Below are 19,243 nucleotides of genomic sequence, written 5' to 3'. Positions count from 1 at the left end.
TCGGCCTGATGCTGTGTTCGAAGCTATGGAGAAATTTAAGTTGATTTGGGAGAGGTTGAAGATAGCCCAGAGCTATCAAAATTCGTATGCAGATGTGAGAATAAGAGCTCTTAAATTTGAAGTCGATGATTTGGTGTATTTAAAAATCTCACCTATGAAAGGGGTGCAAATATTTGGAAAGAAAGGGAAGTTGAGTCCCAGATATATGGGCCCTTATAGAGTTTTGGATCATGTTGGGAAAGCATCTTATGAGGTTGAGTTGCCTACAGAATTGTTAGTTGTCCATCTTGTATTTTATGTTTCTATGCTCAAGAAGTACATTGGAGACTCCGTTGCTGATCCGTTGGAAAGTTATGATGTTCAGGATAGTTTTTCTTATGATTAAATTTCGGTTGTCAAGAGATTAAAAAATAAGGAAGTTCCCTTGGTTAAAGTTCTGTGATGAAATCAATCAGTCGAGAGTGCTACATGGGAAGCAGAAGCGAATATGCGAGACAGTTACCCTCATTTTTCCCCGTGAGTTCAAATCAAGCTGAAGGTACTATTCTCTTAATTCAGTTTCCTCCTAATCTAATGCATTCATCTATATGGTTATTCCCTCTATGATTCGTGCATTTCATAAAGTACTCAAGACTATTAGAGTAAAGTGAACCATTCTATGTGAGTAGTTCCAACTGTGCATCCTTATTTCCTATTATTCTTGGCCTATCTAGCAACATTCGAGGACGAATGTTTCCAAGGGGAAGATATTGTAATACCCTGATCATTCCTTAAGCCAAAATCTGTCCTTTTGAATAGATATGTATGACTTCTAAAGTGATTGATGCTTAAACTATGTTTTATTTCTCTAATTTCCATATTTTGTGATGTCGAGAATTGAATAAGCTTTCCATCGATACCAATGTCATTGAAATCCGACATCGGATGAGTGAGTTATGGCTATTTTACTGAAGACTATCGGATAGCCCAGGTTTGACGGTCGACCTAGTGGACCGTCAGGTCCTTGGTGAACCGTCAAGTGTCCCTTCAAGCCAAGGCAGTAGCTCCCTTTTTAGGATGTTGTGTGACGGTCAAAGTGGTGGACCGTCAAGGTGTCCGTCAGACCGAGACAGAATGTCCCATAAATTTCTCCAAGAAATTTAAGAAATCTCCCATAAATTTCTTCAAGTTGTTCAAGAACTAAGCTCCTCAAGTCAAAGGCAGCAAGGTCTTGGTCTAAAAGTGTGAGAAAGAAGTTTCAAGAAAGTTTCTATATCTTCAAAATCAAAATCTAAGGTATGTGGGTTTTAAACAAAAACACTCCTTTCGTTCTTGTGCCTAAAGGTTTGATTTCTACTACTGTTTTACATGATTTTGCAAGTGGGTTTACACCTAAATTTCTTTAATTATGATTTATGAGATTTGAGTTGAATAAGTTTGATATTTATGATTATTTCACCATCATGTTTCCTAAATTGAGGGTTTATTCCATGAGCTGTATATTATCGTTATGTATTAATGATTTCTAAGATATTTAACCCAAGTGCCATGAGTTGAATATTCTTAATATGAATTTATGATTTTTGAACGATTTGAGACAAGTGTTATGAGTTATTCCTTTCGATGAGAAATTTAACTATTGAATGTATATTGATATATGAAATTGAGGGTCAAGAATGAGTCTTGTGATGTTTCCATGAAGCTTTTGATATATGAAATGACTTGATAAACAAATGTATTTGATGTCGAGAAAGATTTTGTTGAGTTGAGTTGAGTCGAGTTAAGAATCCACAAGATGTTTATGATTTATAAATGAGATATATTTATGTTTTTGTCTTTATGATAGACCCATGAGTTGATATTGATTGAGGTGGATTTGCTAACACATTCTGAGCTGAGTCTGGGAGGATTATTTAGCACCGAGTGAGAAATATGGTATTTCCCCAAAACTACGTGTCACCGTAGGATTGATGTTGATAATTATTGGCCAAAGGCCGAGTATGAGATTGTGAAGATGAGATTGAGGTTGTACTTCCTGGAAAGATTACAACACCCTTACCAATGTGGGGTTCTTTCCTTACGAGGGAAAAACGTTGGACTCTATACGGCTCACATAGAGTAGTTATGTCGGTTATAAGAAACTACGACATCCACAATGATATAAGTCTCTTTAGTTACCGAGTCACTCTGAGTCACAAGTTAAAGAGTTTGAGTTGATTTTAATGATTTATGATATTTATGAAACACGTGCCATTACTGATGATTTATGGAAATAATGTTTCAGATAATTCAAGCGAAGATAGTTATTATTGTTAGCATACATGATTTCTCATACATTTATGATATTATTTAAAATGTTGCATCCACCCCCATATACTCAGTACATTCCCAAGTACTGACCCCCATACTCTTTTGTATTCTATATTTCCTCATGATATAGGTTTAGGTGCTCAGTCTCAGCAGCGACAGTGATCTTTGAGTACCTTCCTCTACACTTCTGCAGTTGGTGAGTCCTCATGGTTCGAGGACCTGTGTCTCTAATATTTTCTTGTTAATAGATAGTTATTTACTTTCAATTGAGTACGAGTCAGTTGGGGATCTGTCCCAATGGCTCCTCAGTCCTATGTAGTAGAGGCTTTGTCAGAATAGTGTACCAGCGTGTACAGAGATTTTAGTATTTTGTTTGTATAGGACAGTATTGTTTCATATTTTAGCATGTTCATGACATCGTTATTCCTCTTTATCTTAGCATGATTTGTGCTATAATGAGTTCTGAAAGTGATGACAAGTTTGAGGGTTAGCTTGAGGCCACGTGTGGCCTTGACCACTATGTTATATCTCGGGATAGGTTCTTGGGGCGTTACAAGCTTTGTATCAGACCCTAAGGTTGAAGGAGTCCTAAGGAGTCTGACAGGCCGCGTTACGTAGAGTCTTGATCATCGGTGTGTAGCACACCACATCTATGAGCAAGAGGCTACGGGACATTTTAGGAAAAGTTGTTTCTATCTTTCAAGAGTCTATCGTGCCTATGACTATTTCTCTCTATGGTTAATTCAAGCTCGCTTATGACAGAAAATGCCTCCTTGTAGAGCTCACAAAAACAACAAACGACCTCAACCTATTGATCCTTTAGGTGAGACGGTGTCCCATGCTGAATTCTAGGCAGCTTTCCAACCGCTAGCCCAGGCGGTCACCGACAACACTCAAGCCAACACCCAGCCTACTGTTCCATCTTCGCAAGGGAATAATTCTACTACAGCCAGGGTTCGTGACTTTATGCGAATGAATCCATCTGAGTTCTATGGGTTGAAAGTAGGTGAGGACCCACAAATATATTTAGATAAAGTGAGAAAGATCACTCAGATTATGTATGTGACTGAGGAGAAGAGTGTTGAATTGGATACCTATTGAATGAAAGATATTGCTTATGATTGGGTATAGATGTGGAGGAAAAGTAGAAGGGAGAATGATGCTCCTGTGACTTGGCAATTATTTCAAGATACCATCTTAGACAGATTCTTTCCCCCGGAGCTGAGGGAAGCAAAATTAGAAGTATTTATGAACTTTAGATAGGGCCCCATGACAGTTAAGGTGTATTGCAATAAGTTTAACCAGTTGTCTAAATATCCTCCAGGTATGATGGTTGATTCTAGAACTAGTATGAGTAAGTTCTTAGCTGGTGTATCTAGTTATGTCATGAAAGAGTATAGATCCGCTATTCTTAATAGGGACATGGACCTTTTAAGACTAATAATCCATGATCAACAAATTGAAAAGGACAAATTGAAGGAGAGAAAGAGTGAGAGGGAATAAGAGAGTTAGATCTGAGCAGTAGGGGTATAGTCAGGCTAGATTTTTTGGAGGGATCCGCCCTCAGTTACAGAGCCATTCTCTTGTGCCAACGCCTTCATCAGCCAGTATTCCTGCATTTAGAATTAGGCTGGAGCAGGGTAATAGTCCTACTATGTCCAGGTCCCAGGATAGTGTGAGTAACAGACCTCGTCCTCCCCCATATTCGAAGTACGATAGAGACCATCTCGGTGAATGCTTAATCAGTCAAAGGGGTTGGTTTGGTTGCGGTAAGTTGGGACACGAATTCAAGTATTGCCCATATGCTAGATAGGGGAGTTGCCATGTTCGTCCCCAGAATCAGACTATTAGCGATCCAGCCCCTATAGTTTGTCCTACTCCTTTTCAGGGTGCCTCGTCTAGTACTGCAGATGGTCAGCACAAAAATCACTTTTATGCTATACCACCCCACCATGAGTAGGAGGATTCACTAGATATTATTACTGGTACGTTTCATGTACTTTATTTTGATGTGTTTGTGTTGATGGACCCTGGGTCAAGTCTTTCTTATGTGACTCCGTTGGTGGCTGTGAATTTTGAAATCAGTGCTGACAAGATTTACGATCCTTTTCTAGTCTCTACACTAGTGGGTAAATCTGTTGTTGCTAAACAAATATATAAGAAGTGTCCTATCACTGTTCTTAACAGAGTCATGTTTGAAGATTTGATTGAGCTTAACATAGTTGATTTTGATATTATTCTGGGTATGTATTGGCTACACTCTTGTTATGCGTCTATAGATTGTCGTACCCGTGTAGTCAAATTTTAGTTTCCTAATGAGCCAGCTTTTGAGTGGTCCGGAAATTTTGTGTCTCCTAAAGTCATTTCATATCCTATCTTAAAGCTAGGAAGTTGATTTCCAAAGGTTGTATCTATCATTTAGTTTAAGTTAAGGACACTAAATCTGAGACTCCAACTATTCAGTTTCTTAGTGTTGTCAATGAGTTTCCTGATGTTTTCCCGGAAGATATCCCAGGGGTACCTCCCGATAGAGACATAGAATTCAGAATTGATCTTCTCCCTGATACACAGCCTATTTCTATTCCTCCATATCGTATGGCCCCCACAGAACTTAAGGAGTTGAAAGATCAACTCAAAAATCTTCTTGATAAGGGTTTTATAAGGCCTAGTGTGTCTCCCTGGGGTGCACCCATTTTATTCTGGTGAAAGAAGGATAGTTCATTGCACATGTGCATTGACTATTGTCAGCTTAACAAGGTCACAGTCAAGAACAAGTACCCTCTTCCTAGAATTGATGACCTATTTGATCAGCTTCAAGGTGCCAACTACATCTCAAAAATATATTTGAGATCCGATTATCACCAACTTAAAGTCAGAGAGTGTGATATTCCAAAGATGGCTTTCCGCACTCATTATAGCCATTTTGAATTCTTGGTCATGTCCTTCGGGCTAACGAATGCCCCGGCAGCTTTTATGGACCTCATGAATCGAGTGTTTAGACCATACCTGGATATGTTCATATTGTGTTCATAGATGATATTCTTGTGTACTCTCAAAGTGAGAACGACCATGCAAATCATCTTCTAATTGTCTTACAGACCCTTAGGGATCAACAGTTGTTTGCCAAATTTAGTAAGTATGAATTCTGGCTAAGGTCAGTTGCTTTTTTGGGTCATATTATTTCTTTTGAAGGTATCGAGTTGATCCTCAAAAGGTAGAAGCTGTGAAAAGTTGGCCTAGACCTATTTCCCCATCCGATATTAGGAGTTTCTTGGGTCTAGCTGGCTGCTACCATCCTTTTGTCGAAGTTTTCTCTTCCATTGCTGCTCCTTTGACCCAGTTAACCCAAAAGAAGGTTAAATTCCAGTGGTCAAATTCTTGCGAGAAGAGTTTTCAGGAGTTGAAGACTCGACGTCGATGATTTTGTGGTATATTGTGATGCTTTTAGATTTAGTTTGGGTTGTGTGTTGATACAGAAGGGTAAGGTTATAGCTTATGCCTCCCGACAGTTGAAACCTCATAAGAAGAATTATCTGACCCATGACCTCGAGTTAGCTGCAGTGGTTTTTGCTTTGAAAATTTGGAGACATTACCTATACGGCGTTCATGTTGATGTATTCACGGATCACAAGAGTTTACAGTATGTGTTCACTCAAAAAGAGTTGAATCTTTGGCAGAGACGATGGTTAGGATTACGAAATATGCTACTGTCATGACCCAAACCAGGGCCTAGTCGTGGTGGTATCTTAAGTCCTCCAAGGACCGGAGACCACCCCCATTATCCTAGCCAATAAGAACATAATAAGAGTGGTCATGACCCAAACTCAGCTATACAACCCTCTTTTTAAGCCAAATTAAAACATTTATCACACATTCCCATTCCTTGAACCATACTTCATATTAAGGCATACATTGTGGGTATTATCATACCAACTATAATTGCAAGGTAACAACAATATGCCAAAATAATTACATCACTTGGGGAAATTCACAACCCCTTTGGCTTAATTTTACAAAGTCCCACATTTCTCATAACTAAAAACCAAGTTCACATTATAGGGTTGGGGTTATAACCACTTTAAAATCACAAGATTAGGAAAAACACAATTTACTAGTTCCTTCACCATACCCATGCATCCATAAGTTCAAAACCATATTTAAAGAATGGTTAGTCATAAATACACCATGGAAAAAAATTGCTCAACAACAAGCATTCACAACCCTCAACTCTTGTTATAAAACCAACATGAATATCTCATGAACAATACTTTAAAAAATATGCTTTTAACAAGTTTAAAATAAAGGAAGAGTAATATGTCTTAAAGACCAAGAAATTTGGAAAAGAATCGACTCTTGAGCCCTTAGATGACCAACTTGATAAAACCCTAACTTGACTTTCTTGAGAGAATTTAGAGAGCCTTTTGGAGTGTTTAAAAATTTACTTAGATTTATTTTTGAGTGCTAATGACACCCTAAAGAGGTTATAAGACGTGGTTTTAAATTTGGGTAAGAAGGGAGATGTCCAAAATGCCCTTAAATTAAAAGATGGAAAAGTTCTGCTATTGACTATGGGTCAACTGTTGACTCATAGGAACTCCTTACGACTCATCACCATGAGTCTTTTACCAAGATAATCTCTAGGACCCCGACACAATGTTGACCCTACGACTCGACTAGTACTACTCATAATGAGACCAAACAACTTGTAGGTTCCAGTTGTAGTAAATATAGAACTCAATTATGTAAACACTAGACATCCTACGATTTGAAACTAATGACTCATAAAAAGTCCTTATTGCTCATAGTGAGCCACTTATACTGAGAGCAAAAATTATCCATTTCATTTTTAATTTAGTTATAATTCCACCCCAAAAACTCGTCATGAGTCTTTATGACTCGTCCCCAAGTTGTACCCAAGATAAAAACTTAAGCACCATTCACTAGACAACATACGACTAGGGTTACCAAACCCGTCAACATATCTTATGACTCGTAAGGTAGGTCGTAGTCAAGGTAGTGAGATCAGAACTCAAAAAAATTTCAAAGGCCCAAACCCAAGGCATTACAAGTGTCTTAGTAAATAGGTCTGCTATTTGTTCTTCAGTCTTGCAGAACTTTATGAAAATAGCTCCTTTCTCTACATTGTCTCTCAAAAAATAATGTCTCACATCAATATGCTTGGTCCTCTTATACTGCACTAGATTTTTGCCCATTTTGAGAGTATTTGTTTTGTCATACATCATAGGGATAGTGTCTGAGACAATCCCAAAGTCATTCAGTTGTTGTTTGATCCATAACAATTGAGAACAACAAGAAGATACCGCTATATACTCAGCTTCTGAAGTAGATAAAGCAAATGAATTCTGCTTCTTAGAACCCCAGGAGATTAAGGAAGAACCCAAAAAATGAGTCATTTCTAAGGTACTATTTTTGTCTACCAAATATCAAGCATAATGAGCATCAACATACCCTACAAGATCAAAAATATCTCCAGAAGAATAATAAAGAACCAGTTCCTCTGTACCTTTCAGGTAGCTGAGAATTCTTTTTGCAGCATTCAAATCAGACTCCTTAGGACAGGCCTAAAATCTTGCACACATTCCTATAGATAACATAATGTTTGGCCTATTTGCAATGAGATATAGTAAAGATCCAATAATCCCTCAATACATGGTCTTATTAACTGATGTAAGGATCCAATAATCCCTCAATACATGGCCTTATTAACTGATGTAACAAATTCATCATTATCTATCTTAAAGTTGGTTCCAATTGGAGTTTTAATTGGCTTGGCATCTCCCATATTATATTTATTCAGTAGCTCATTGATGTACTTCTCTTGATAGATCATTGTCCCTTGGGAAGTATGCTTGATCTACAAACTAAGAAGCTCAGTTCTCTCATCATACTCATTTCAAATTCACTCCCCATTAGCTTTGCAAACTCTTCACATAAGGATTCAGAAGTAGCTCCAAAAATAATATCATCAACATATATTGGAACAATCAGTAAGCCGCTATCTCTGGACTTTAAAAAGAGAATGTTGTCAGTATTTCCTCTTTTAAAACTATTTTCTAGAAGAAACTTTGAAAGTCTCTCATACCAAGCCATAGGATCTTGCTTCAACCCATATAGAGCTTTGTCCAATTTGAGTACATGATGAGCAAAATTTGTATCTTCAAAACTCAAAAGTTGTTTGACATAGACTTTCTCCTTCAAGTTTCCATTTAGAAATGCACTTATAACATCCATTTGGAAAAGCTTAAACCCTAAATAGGCAACAAAGGCAATAATAATCCCGATTGCCTCTATCCCTGCTAAAGGGGCAAATGCCTCATCATAATTAATTCCTTCCTCCTAGTTATACCCTTGAACCACTAGCCTTGCTTTATTTCTGTTGATAGTTTCTTGTTCATCCTTCTTGTTTCTGTACACCCACTTAGTCCCAATAATTATCCTATCAATAGGTCTGGGGACTAGGTCCCATACTTTATTTCTATCAAATTTCTAAAGCTCCTCTATATTGAATTAATGTAGTCAGCATTTTTTAAAGCTTCTTTCATATTTATAGGCTTAATTTAGGATAGGAAAGTTGAGAATGCAAAGAAATTTTTGGCTTGAGCTCTCGTTTGGACTCCCAATTCCAAAGGTGTAGTCAAATTCTCAAATAGATGAGAAGATTTGTGATTCTAATTTGACCTTTCGAGATTAGTTCCATTGGGACCAGGTCCTTGTGAATTTAAACTAGACTTTTCTTATTGTTCTTCAACTAGAGATGGATTCTGTGACTGAGATCCAGGATCACCATCACTTTCATCAATCTCATCTGCATCATTTGACTCTTGAGCATTATCATCTTCAGTAATATCATCCCTTTGAATAGTAATGAGTTCTTTAATTTTTGATTCTTTACCATCACCTAGATTCATTAGCTTTCTTGAATCATCAAAGAACATGTGTACACTTTCTTCAACACACAGAGTTATTTTATTGAAAACTATGTATGTTTTGCTTGTTGACGAATAGCCTACAAAAAGTGCTTCATCACTTTTGAAGTCAAACATTCCTAGATAATTCTTCACATTGTTTAGAACTAAGTATTTTCACCCAAAAATTCTTAAGTAGTCAAGCTTAGGCTTTCTATAAAACACAAGCTCATATAGGGTTTTTTCAGGAGTGATGTAATCAAGTAACTATTTGTCACATAAAAGGGAGTGTTTACATCTTCATCCCAAAAGTTCTTTGGAAGCCCACTATTAATTAGAATTGTCCTGGCAATCTCTATGAGGGTTTTGCTCTTTCTTTCAACTACTCCAATTTGCTTAGGATTCTTTGGAGCAGAGATATTATAATTGATTCTATTTTTAGCATAGAATCCTGCAACTTGGATGTTCTCAAATTCAGTTCCATTATCAAATCTGAATTGATCAATCTTACAATTCAGCTTTATTTGAATTTGATTGGAAAAGGTAACCAGAACCTCATACGTTTTTTCCTTTGTTCTCAAGAACATTGCCTAGGTGACCTTTGGGTAGTCATCCACAATCATAAACACATATTTTTTTCTCCTCTGCTTTGGACTTTAACAGGTCCAGATAGATCCATATGTAACATCTCTAGGGGTCTATAAGTACTCACCTACTTCTTTAGCTTAAAAGAGGACCTAATTTATTTGCCTTTAACACAGGCATTACAAACCTTATTGTCTGGAAATTCTAGTTTTGGCATGCAACAGACCAGGTCCCTTGAACTCAACTTGTTCAGCAAAAATCAACTTACATGTCATAGCCTTCTGTGCCATAAATCATCATCTTCCCTTTGAACACTTAAGCAAGTTAATTCCCCATCAGCCACAGACTTCAAATAAATCACATACATATTTTTTATTCTCTTGGCTTTGAGAATAACTTTCCTAGATCTCAAGCTTGACACACTAAATTCATCAGTTGAAAATTTGACCTCATTTCCTTTGTCACAGATTTGAGAAACACTTAGAAGGTTGTACTTTAGCCCATTACATAGTACACATCTTCTATTGCTTGATCAGATGGTTTTCCAACCTTTCCCACACTATGAATATAGCCTTTTTTACCATTTTCAAAAGAGACACTTCCACCTAGAAGTGTCTTAACAAAAAGAAAGCAGCCAATCCTCCCTGTCATATGCTTTGAGCACCCACTATTCATGAACCAGTTCTGACTATATTCCCCTCCTCCTACCTCATTTTCTTCTTTATCTTTAGTGTTTTTCATGAGAACAAACAAGGAATCATAGGCAACTTCACATTCCTCCACAGCCAGTATGAATATATCTTCACTCTTCTCAGTTTCATCACATTCACTAGAGGAATCTCCCCATACTACTAGAGCCTGCCTTACTGTATAATCAGTTGTAGCTATTCGTATTGATTTAACAGGGACCTGGGATCTTTTATTTTCTTTGTCATCTCCAGTCTTGGGATATTCCTGATAATCCATTTTGTGCATTAGACAGTCTTTAATGAAAGGCTCAGAACTTCCACGTTTGTGACAAACTTCAACATTTCCACCATTTTTGTTGTTGCTTCTTCTTCTTTGAAATTGACCACTTTTATTTATAGCTCTAACCATCTTTTTTCCAAATAGTCAACATAAGTGTCTTCTTCACTTGAATCATATTTTTAATCCTTCAGTTCCAAAGATTTTTCCCCTTTTTCTTCCTTTTTCTCCTATCCTTGCAGCTTCTAAAACTTATATGTCTTTAGATTACCAATAAGTTTATCCATAGTGAGAATCGTAAGGTTTTTTGCCTCAGTAATAACATCAATATTGCTTTTCCAGGACTTATAAAGAACACCTAGAATTTTTCTCACTTTCTTATACAAAAGAATCACTTCTCCTAAATAGTGTAGCTCATTTGTGATAGAGGTGAATCTTGTATGCATTTTTTGAATTGTCTCTCTTTCTTTCATGGTGAAGGTTTCATACTGAGTAGTCATCATGTCAACTTTAGAATCCTTCACATCTATTATTCCCTCATGACTTGTCTTTAGGCAATCCCAGATTTCTTTAGCATTTTCACAAGTGGAAATCCCGTTATACTCATTAGGTCCAATGCCACAGAAAAGCAATTTTTTTGCCTTGTAATTCTTCTCACCTTTCTTTCGATCTTCATCATTAAACTCTCTCTTGATTTGGACAACCATCCTTGTTATGTCTTCTTCTTTGACTTCTCTAACATGAACATGAGGACTATCAAGTATTATATCCATCATCTCACTGTCGTTAGCCATGATGAAGTCAAACATCTTAGTTTTCTACCACCTATAGTACTACCCATTAAATTAGGGTGGTCTAGTGTTAGATTGCCCTTCTTCCAAATTAGGTGGATCAGCCATGATTAATAAATCACTCTAGGTATGAACCTTTTAGAGTTACCTTGCTGTAATATCAATTGTTGAAACGTGAAATATTACACCACACTGGGAGGGACCAGGTCCCTTAAAGTCAGTAATTGGTGATAACATAGTAAAGCTGTAAGGAAGATAAAACTTTGTGGGAATATAAAAACACAAGAATTTAACATGGAAACCTATTTACTCAAGGGAGGAAAATTCACGATTTGCTCTCACAAGCACTTTAACAATCCACTATAATCAACCTCTTGAGTACAAATTTGATTTGAACCTAACTCTAGGCTCCACCTTCTTGTAATAACTCTACTACAAGCCTACCTTGACAATTTTACCAAGAATATACTTCAATACTGATCAACTCTAACCAATATAGAACTCAGGTAACTCTACCTAAGAAATTCTGAATAAATAAGAGAAAAAATAACTCTTATAACTTGAGTAATTCAATAACAAACCATGACTCAACTCAAGAACACACACTCTCTCTCAGAGCATACATGAAATGGAACTTGAGCAATGTTGTAAAATTGAGTTTTCACCTCCTTCACTCTTTTTAATAATCAGGATTGTAAAAACTCCCAAATTGAGAAGAATTCTTTTCCTTTTATAGCGGAATAATGATTAGGGTAGAAATATGGTTGGTCTAAGTGTCCTGACTAGTACACATCTCACCTGCGCAATTTATTACACTAGATGACAAAACTGTGCAGCCCATGTGACAGTTATATATTTCCATGAAGACCCAGGAACCTGGTCCCTTGTTGTCAGTTGATCATCATCATAACAAGATATAGAAGTACTGAATGAATATATAGATATAACCATCTCTGGATAAAACATAGAGACTAGTCTAGTACATAAGAGGGGGAAGGTAATACTCCAGGTGTCAGGAGCTCACTCAAGTCTTTGAACTGTGGCTGCTCCGCATGATGCACACATCAATGGAGAAAACCAATGCCATGATCTGTAGGCTACAGAGGTGTAGTATGAGTACCCAACATGTGGTACTCAGTAGGTAACTACCAACTGAGCTTCAAAGGTAATGTAGATATATATATAATATATAAGAAGAATGAAGACTATACCCAAATATCCAGCAATCAGATAATAAAGCTTCTAAGATAGTAAGGGCAATTACGCTACTCGTAGCTACTAAACTAGAATGAAAGGGATAAGGAGATATCAAGGATGAACTATCCTATTCCATCCATAGTTAGGAATCTTAACACTATACTGTATATCTCTAGTAAATATACGAATAAAGGGAGAAAGAAAGATATATAATAGTATACAAGGCTAAGGAATGAATATATAATTTGAATAACGTTAACTTAAAGTATAGGCTACATCATCTTACTAGAATCTTAAGACCTCATAATCATAGTAGGAACTAGTTCTATAATACTCAGGGTTTCTAATCCATATGTCTAATCATAAATTAATTATGCATAATAGTTGAATTGAAAGATAGAAGAGCCTGAATCATACGTCGAATCTTGATACCGAATCAATAACCAATTTGTCATAAACTATCCATAATAATTATAATAACAACATCAATAATAACAGAGTTACTGGCTCATCCAAACAATAAAAAATTTAGCCGAGCCTATCACATACCCCTACTGCCCCGCCTCAAAAGGTTCAATTAGCATACAACACACTATAAGGTATAGTCATCACCCATACCTATACTAACCCCCCCCCCCATACGGGCTTATCTAGATGTATATTGGTGATCAATAATATGTATGCAAGAATGAATGCAAAGTATATAATCAACATCAAAATGTCATCATCATAACCATCTCCATCATAACCATCATCATCATACTCATCCTTGATTCTTGTCGAGTATATAGTCGCTATATATAGGGCTAACTAGACTCGAACCGGTAGATGTACACATAGGCACATCAGTATAATAATACTCTGACCTTGTAGGGTATCAATATTTCATCACAATGTCCTCCATCCTTATCGGAGATATAAGCATATCATTATAATCATCCTCTAACCTTGTCGGGTATATAATCAGTATCATCATAATCATCAACACATATATATAACATCACTATTAAAATCTGTCATTAGGTTTTACCTAAAAATTATATCAGTAATATAGCATCTTCCTCCCTTCCGTACTAGAGAAATATGTATATAGATATATAATAGGTGCATAGGCTTAAGTTGTAATGTAACCTTACTCTAAAGGCTTACTAGTCTCAACTAAGCCTAACATCCATAATTAAGTCTGCAAGGGCTAACATAATTCTTAGACTAAGGTAGGCCAAAAAACAAACTTCTAATCCTCAAATACCATATTCAGGCAATTTATACCCCAGACTAGGCTAAGATATCAAAATTCACTTTTTGAAGGTACATAAATCATAATCAAATCTAAGATAGGTAGCCCACCTAGAAATAGGAGCAATTAAGTCAACTCTAGCTAAATTACGATTTCAAAATCACTAGAATGGTCTAGATAAGGTTAATCATACTAACCATGCATCCAATGCTTAATAAACATCCCAAATCTAGCATCATATCATATCTATTCTTTAAATTGATTCAATATAGAGGGAAGGCCAAAGGATTCTACAAGGGTAATAAGTATTTCACCTTACTGGTCAAAAACTCTCATCTAATGCCTAAACTTCAATAATAAAGACTAAGTCATGCTACCCATAACCAATCTTAACATTCACATTCACATGGAATAGATAACATACATCATGTTATGAAGAAGAGTAGATAGAAGCCAACCACAATGTCGACCTATAAATCCTTGAATCATTCACAAAATGTCCATCTCCACTTAACAATCCCAAAATGCCATCATAATATCAAAATCATAATCTACTCATCAATATGAGAATAATAATACACATATTGCACCATTGTGCTTTGGGTCCAAAAATACACCCAAATAACTAGGTGGGTCCCACTTATGAAAAATGTGTTTTTGAGGCCAACCCAACATTCATACATGCTCAAGGAATCATAACCCTCAAGAATGGGTAAAAACCAAGCTAATTTGGGACTAAAATTAAACCCTCAAGCTATTGGGCTTCTGGTCAAGAAATCATTAAAATTTCACCAATAAATGGTGGAATCTTACCTTAATTCGGATGATAATCACAAAAATAGCTGTTAAACAAGTCCTCTATTCATCAAAAAGACTCAATTTTGAGTTATTCCACTCATTAGAACTTTTTCTCCCAAGGTATGTATGAAAAATGGGCTAATTCACAACCTAAGGGGTCTATTTATACCCCTACCAGGTAATCAGGTGATGTAATCACACAACCAGTTATGTAATCACGATATATAGCTGTAGGAACAAATGATTTGATATCCACAACCCTTAGTACGATCTTACTATCTCCTCTGCACACCATGTGCGATTGTCAGCACCAAATATTAGCTGAAACTTGGGAAGCTTCAAAGTTTTTGATAAGGCCTTGAGATTCATTAAGAATATGATATATGCAAATAAACTATGTAATCATACTAAATTCAGTGTTGTAGACTCGATGGCAAAGTTATTTTCCATTTGAGGTTATTTAGACCAAATGTAGTCCCTCACCCATATTTTGAATTTTCTAACTTTCCGACCAATATGTGAAATAATCTTGGGTATATTGGGACCCAAACCAAAGGTATACCTAGCCTAAAATTGATATTTTGGAGCTGTTGTTATAGTCAGAATTTGAATCCAAGATCATTTAACTGAATTTTTCACCAGTGGTCATTTGGAACCAGCAAAGACTTTGAAATAGGGAATTGGCTTTACAAACTAAATGAACTACTCGGTAACCAAGCTGTCAGACACAGCAAGTCATAAATTACTTGGGGAAGCTATGTGAAAGCCCTAACAATGAAAATAAGAAAAAATATGAAAAATGACCTAGTGTTCATTACAATATCCACCACTAAAATGACTTTCTTCCTCGAAAACCAATGGATAGAAAGATCTCAAAAGTTTAAAAGGACAAGGCATTAGGCCCGCATAATCCAATCATGACTTCCTAGATAACCTTCACAAAAATAGAACACTTCTAAGGGATTTTACCATAAGTATCTCTTTTCACTTCAAAACAACTAAAACTCAACTTTGACTATCAATTGGCCCCTAACTAAATTGAAAAAGGCCTATGCAAGCCAATATTAACCACCACATACTGATACCATCTCGATACTTGAAAAAGTCAATCAAAGTCTTGTTCGATCTAAAACTAATCAAAGACTTGAGTTATAGCACTGACACCAAATCCAAATATGACCTTCCTTGACAAAAATTAAGATATGGCATTTGGAAACCCCACAAATCATTTTTCCAGAGAAAAAGTTCTATAAAAATATTCTCAATATTCAAAGATACCTATTCTAAACCCTTGACTAGGTATTTGTAGGCTCCAACCGTTTTTGCCTTTACACCTCGCCTAACGAGTCATTGGATGCGTGATGGTTAGTCAACTAAAATTTCACAAATCTTTCATATTCCAACTATACTAATTAGTTCTGGTGGGAGGACTAATGTTTCATCAGCCTCCTATTGATTCATTGCTTAATCTGTCATACTTGAGGTATTTTAGGCACATTTTGTTTAAGTTCTGATGGTTTTGGTGATGTCCATTTAGTGATCAGGTGGGTCACTAGCTGAGCCGGCACCCTAATTCATTCGAGCATCCATTCTAGATAAGCTTGGTGACTGGGGTTGCTCCAAAGCTCTAATGGTTTTCAACTAAGCCGTCACCCACCTTTTTTAACATAATTTTACTTTTTTTGTCCTTAGCTTAATTTTCTATAATTTAAACACAGAAGACATCAATATTACTAATGGTTTCCTTAAAACTCATGATTATCCTTAGTTAAAAGTGTCAAATATATTGTTATTAGTCGACACATTCAAAAAATCTCAAATGAAAGTTTTGATAGTTTCATTGGGTCCAGAATACCAAATTTGGTATGTGGCATAGTTTGTTTGTGCGCATAGGGTTTTGAAAAAATTCTAAGCTTTCGATCAGAGTCCATAAAGACTTGAGCTTTTTCTATTTTTTCCAGCTTCTGCTGCAAGCCAATTTGGATTTCGTGTTTGTGTGGCATTGGTTGCTTTTACGATAAACAAGATTACTAGCCTTCACACTCACAAGACATACATCATGTTTGCGGAGGGTAATCCAACTTTGCCAGCTCTGTAATACACTTTTTGTTTGCGGTAGACAGACCACATTCGCTAAGGGCCTTTTTGGTCTAGTCTCGTATTCCCGATGGGGGTCCTGCATTCATGAAGGATCCTTGAAAGCCCTTTTTATATTTCTCTCGTGCTCGATCTTAATCTCATTCTTATGGATTTTTCCACTATTTAAGGTCCCAAGAGCTCAAGAACTCTTGAAAAATCATAATTTGTAGTTGGGAGAGAATAAAGGACGTGGAGGTGACCATTTTCCATTAATTTATTCATAAGTTTTAGGCTTAAATCCTTTATTAAATTCTTGTTTTGTATCTTATCATTACTTTAACTTTTGGGGTTGATTTGATCCCCAAATTGAGACTCCATTTGTGCTCAACTTTTGAGCACATATTCCTTGTACTTCGAGGGACATCGTGATGGATTAAATTTTGAAATTCCATTAATGGGCCCATGTTCCTATTTTTCATTAAGTTTTAGGTCTAAAATTTTATATTTCAATATAGGTATCATTTTACTTGTACTTGTTGACACCTATATTTTTTTCGTTGCGACTGGGTCTAATTCTTAGCTTCTTCAATATTAAATAAAATTAAAATATTTATTTTATCCTGATAAAAACTTTTTAAAATATTATTTAGGTCATTTTTGTCGTTTTAAGTTGAAATTATGCATTTTCATATTATATATCAAGATCGTATAATTTTTTCTTTAATAATTATTTTATCAAATCGGCTTTAATCAAAATCTATCTTGAAAATTGGCTCAAACAATATAAATCTTGATTTAAACATAATTGTTCTTTTAATATAAATATATATATATATATATATATATATATATCTGTGTGTGTGTGTATGTATGTATGTATGTATATAGTATTTATTTGAAAAATATTTATTTGATTTTATTAAACCAAGAAATTTGACATTGAATCGGTTGTTAAATTTTCTCCAAACTTTGATTCAACTTAGTGAATTCATTAAATCTGACCTTAATTGAAATTGGCCACAGTTGAAATGAAATTGCCAGTTGATTTTCAGTTAGGCTAAAATATAAACTCAATTCATTAAAATCCTAACAATTAGGCTATTTAAAAATAGCCTAATTGTTATCCTAGCATGATTCTACTTTTATCATAGCCTTAGGTTTGTTAGCAAACAACCTTGACCCGGCTCAAATCACCCCTTATACTCCTCTTTCTCTTTTGTAACAATGACAGTGCACAACCTTAACAATAGTATACAACCATCAATAATGGCAACAACTACCAGAAACCATACCTTCATCACCCCAAAGAAACATCTAGTCGATCCAAATAAATTCCATCCAAATTCTTTGCAAAATCTTTGGATTTCATCAAAACAATAGTCCCAAAATTCACCTCATCAAGTCAACATTTTGATCCCAAAATTCCCAGCATGAATCACTCAAATCCATCTGATGGTATTCAAAGTTGTACCAATGTAGCCTTAAATTATCATTTTTTTGAATTTCAAAGTTCCAATTGAAATTCCTCTAAATCCCCCCCCCCCCCAGCACAATACCTAAAAATCTTCTATAAATACGTATTGCAACAGAAAAATGTTGTTAGAATTTCTTTAGAGAAAAATCAAAGATTTTAGAGGAGAATTCCTCTAATATCACATAACCAAGAAATTCAAAGCAAAACTTATTCAAATCCATTGAAATTGTAAAAATTCTAGTGAAAAACATTTGAATACTAATAATGAAGAACTCATAATATTGTTTCTTAGCTCATTGATTCCAGTCACTACACTAAAAATGGTATAAATTTTGTTTTTCTTTTTATTATTTTCTCATTGAAATTTCTTCAAAAGTAGGTGAATTTTATGTGTCGTTTTGACTTTTTGTTTGATGTTAATTGTGACAACCTTGTTTGATTAAGCTATAGAGTAAAAATAATTTCAAACAATATCGAACTCATTTTCTTTATGTGATTTCAATGTGTTTATTTTCTTGAAAGCATGAATATGTGAAGTTTTGAGTGTACAAATTTTGCTCTTTGGTATGTGTTCCTGGAATTTTTCAAGTTGGTGACCTGAGCTTTATATTTTTCTTTATGTGATTTTATTTCATCCACAAAATTAGTTTAGTTATTTGTTGGAATATGAGTGAAGCAGATTACAATTTTGGTCTACAAAAGGTTTCTAGATAGTCTTCATGGCGGTATTTTGAGGCTTTGATGTTTAGCATATATAGTCGTTTTCCCAGCACTTGCGAAGTAATAAAAATTTGATCTTTGATTCAAAATAGTGAAGTTGTGATGAATTATGTTCTGAATCTTATTTATCTAACAACACGCTACCTCCATTCAATTAAGATTTAATATATCCAATGTTGTG

Source organism: Capsicum annuum, chromosome 11 (assembly GCF_002878395.1).
Source record: "Capsicum annuum cultivar UCD-10X-F1 chromosome 11, UCD10Xv1.1, whole genome shotgun sequence".
Taxonomy (NCBI): domain Eukaryota; kingdom Viridiplantae; phylum Streptophyta; class Magnoliopsida; order Solanales; family Solanaceae; genus Capsicum; species Capsicum annuum.
The sequence above is the reverse complement of the archived record's forward strand: the minus strand, read 5'-3'. Positions refer to the sequence as shown.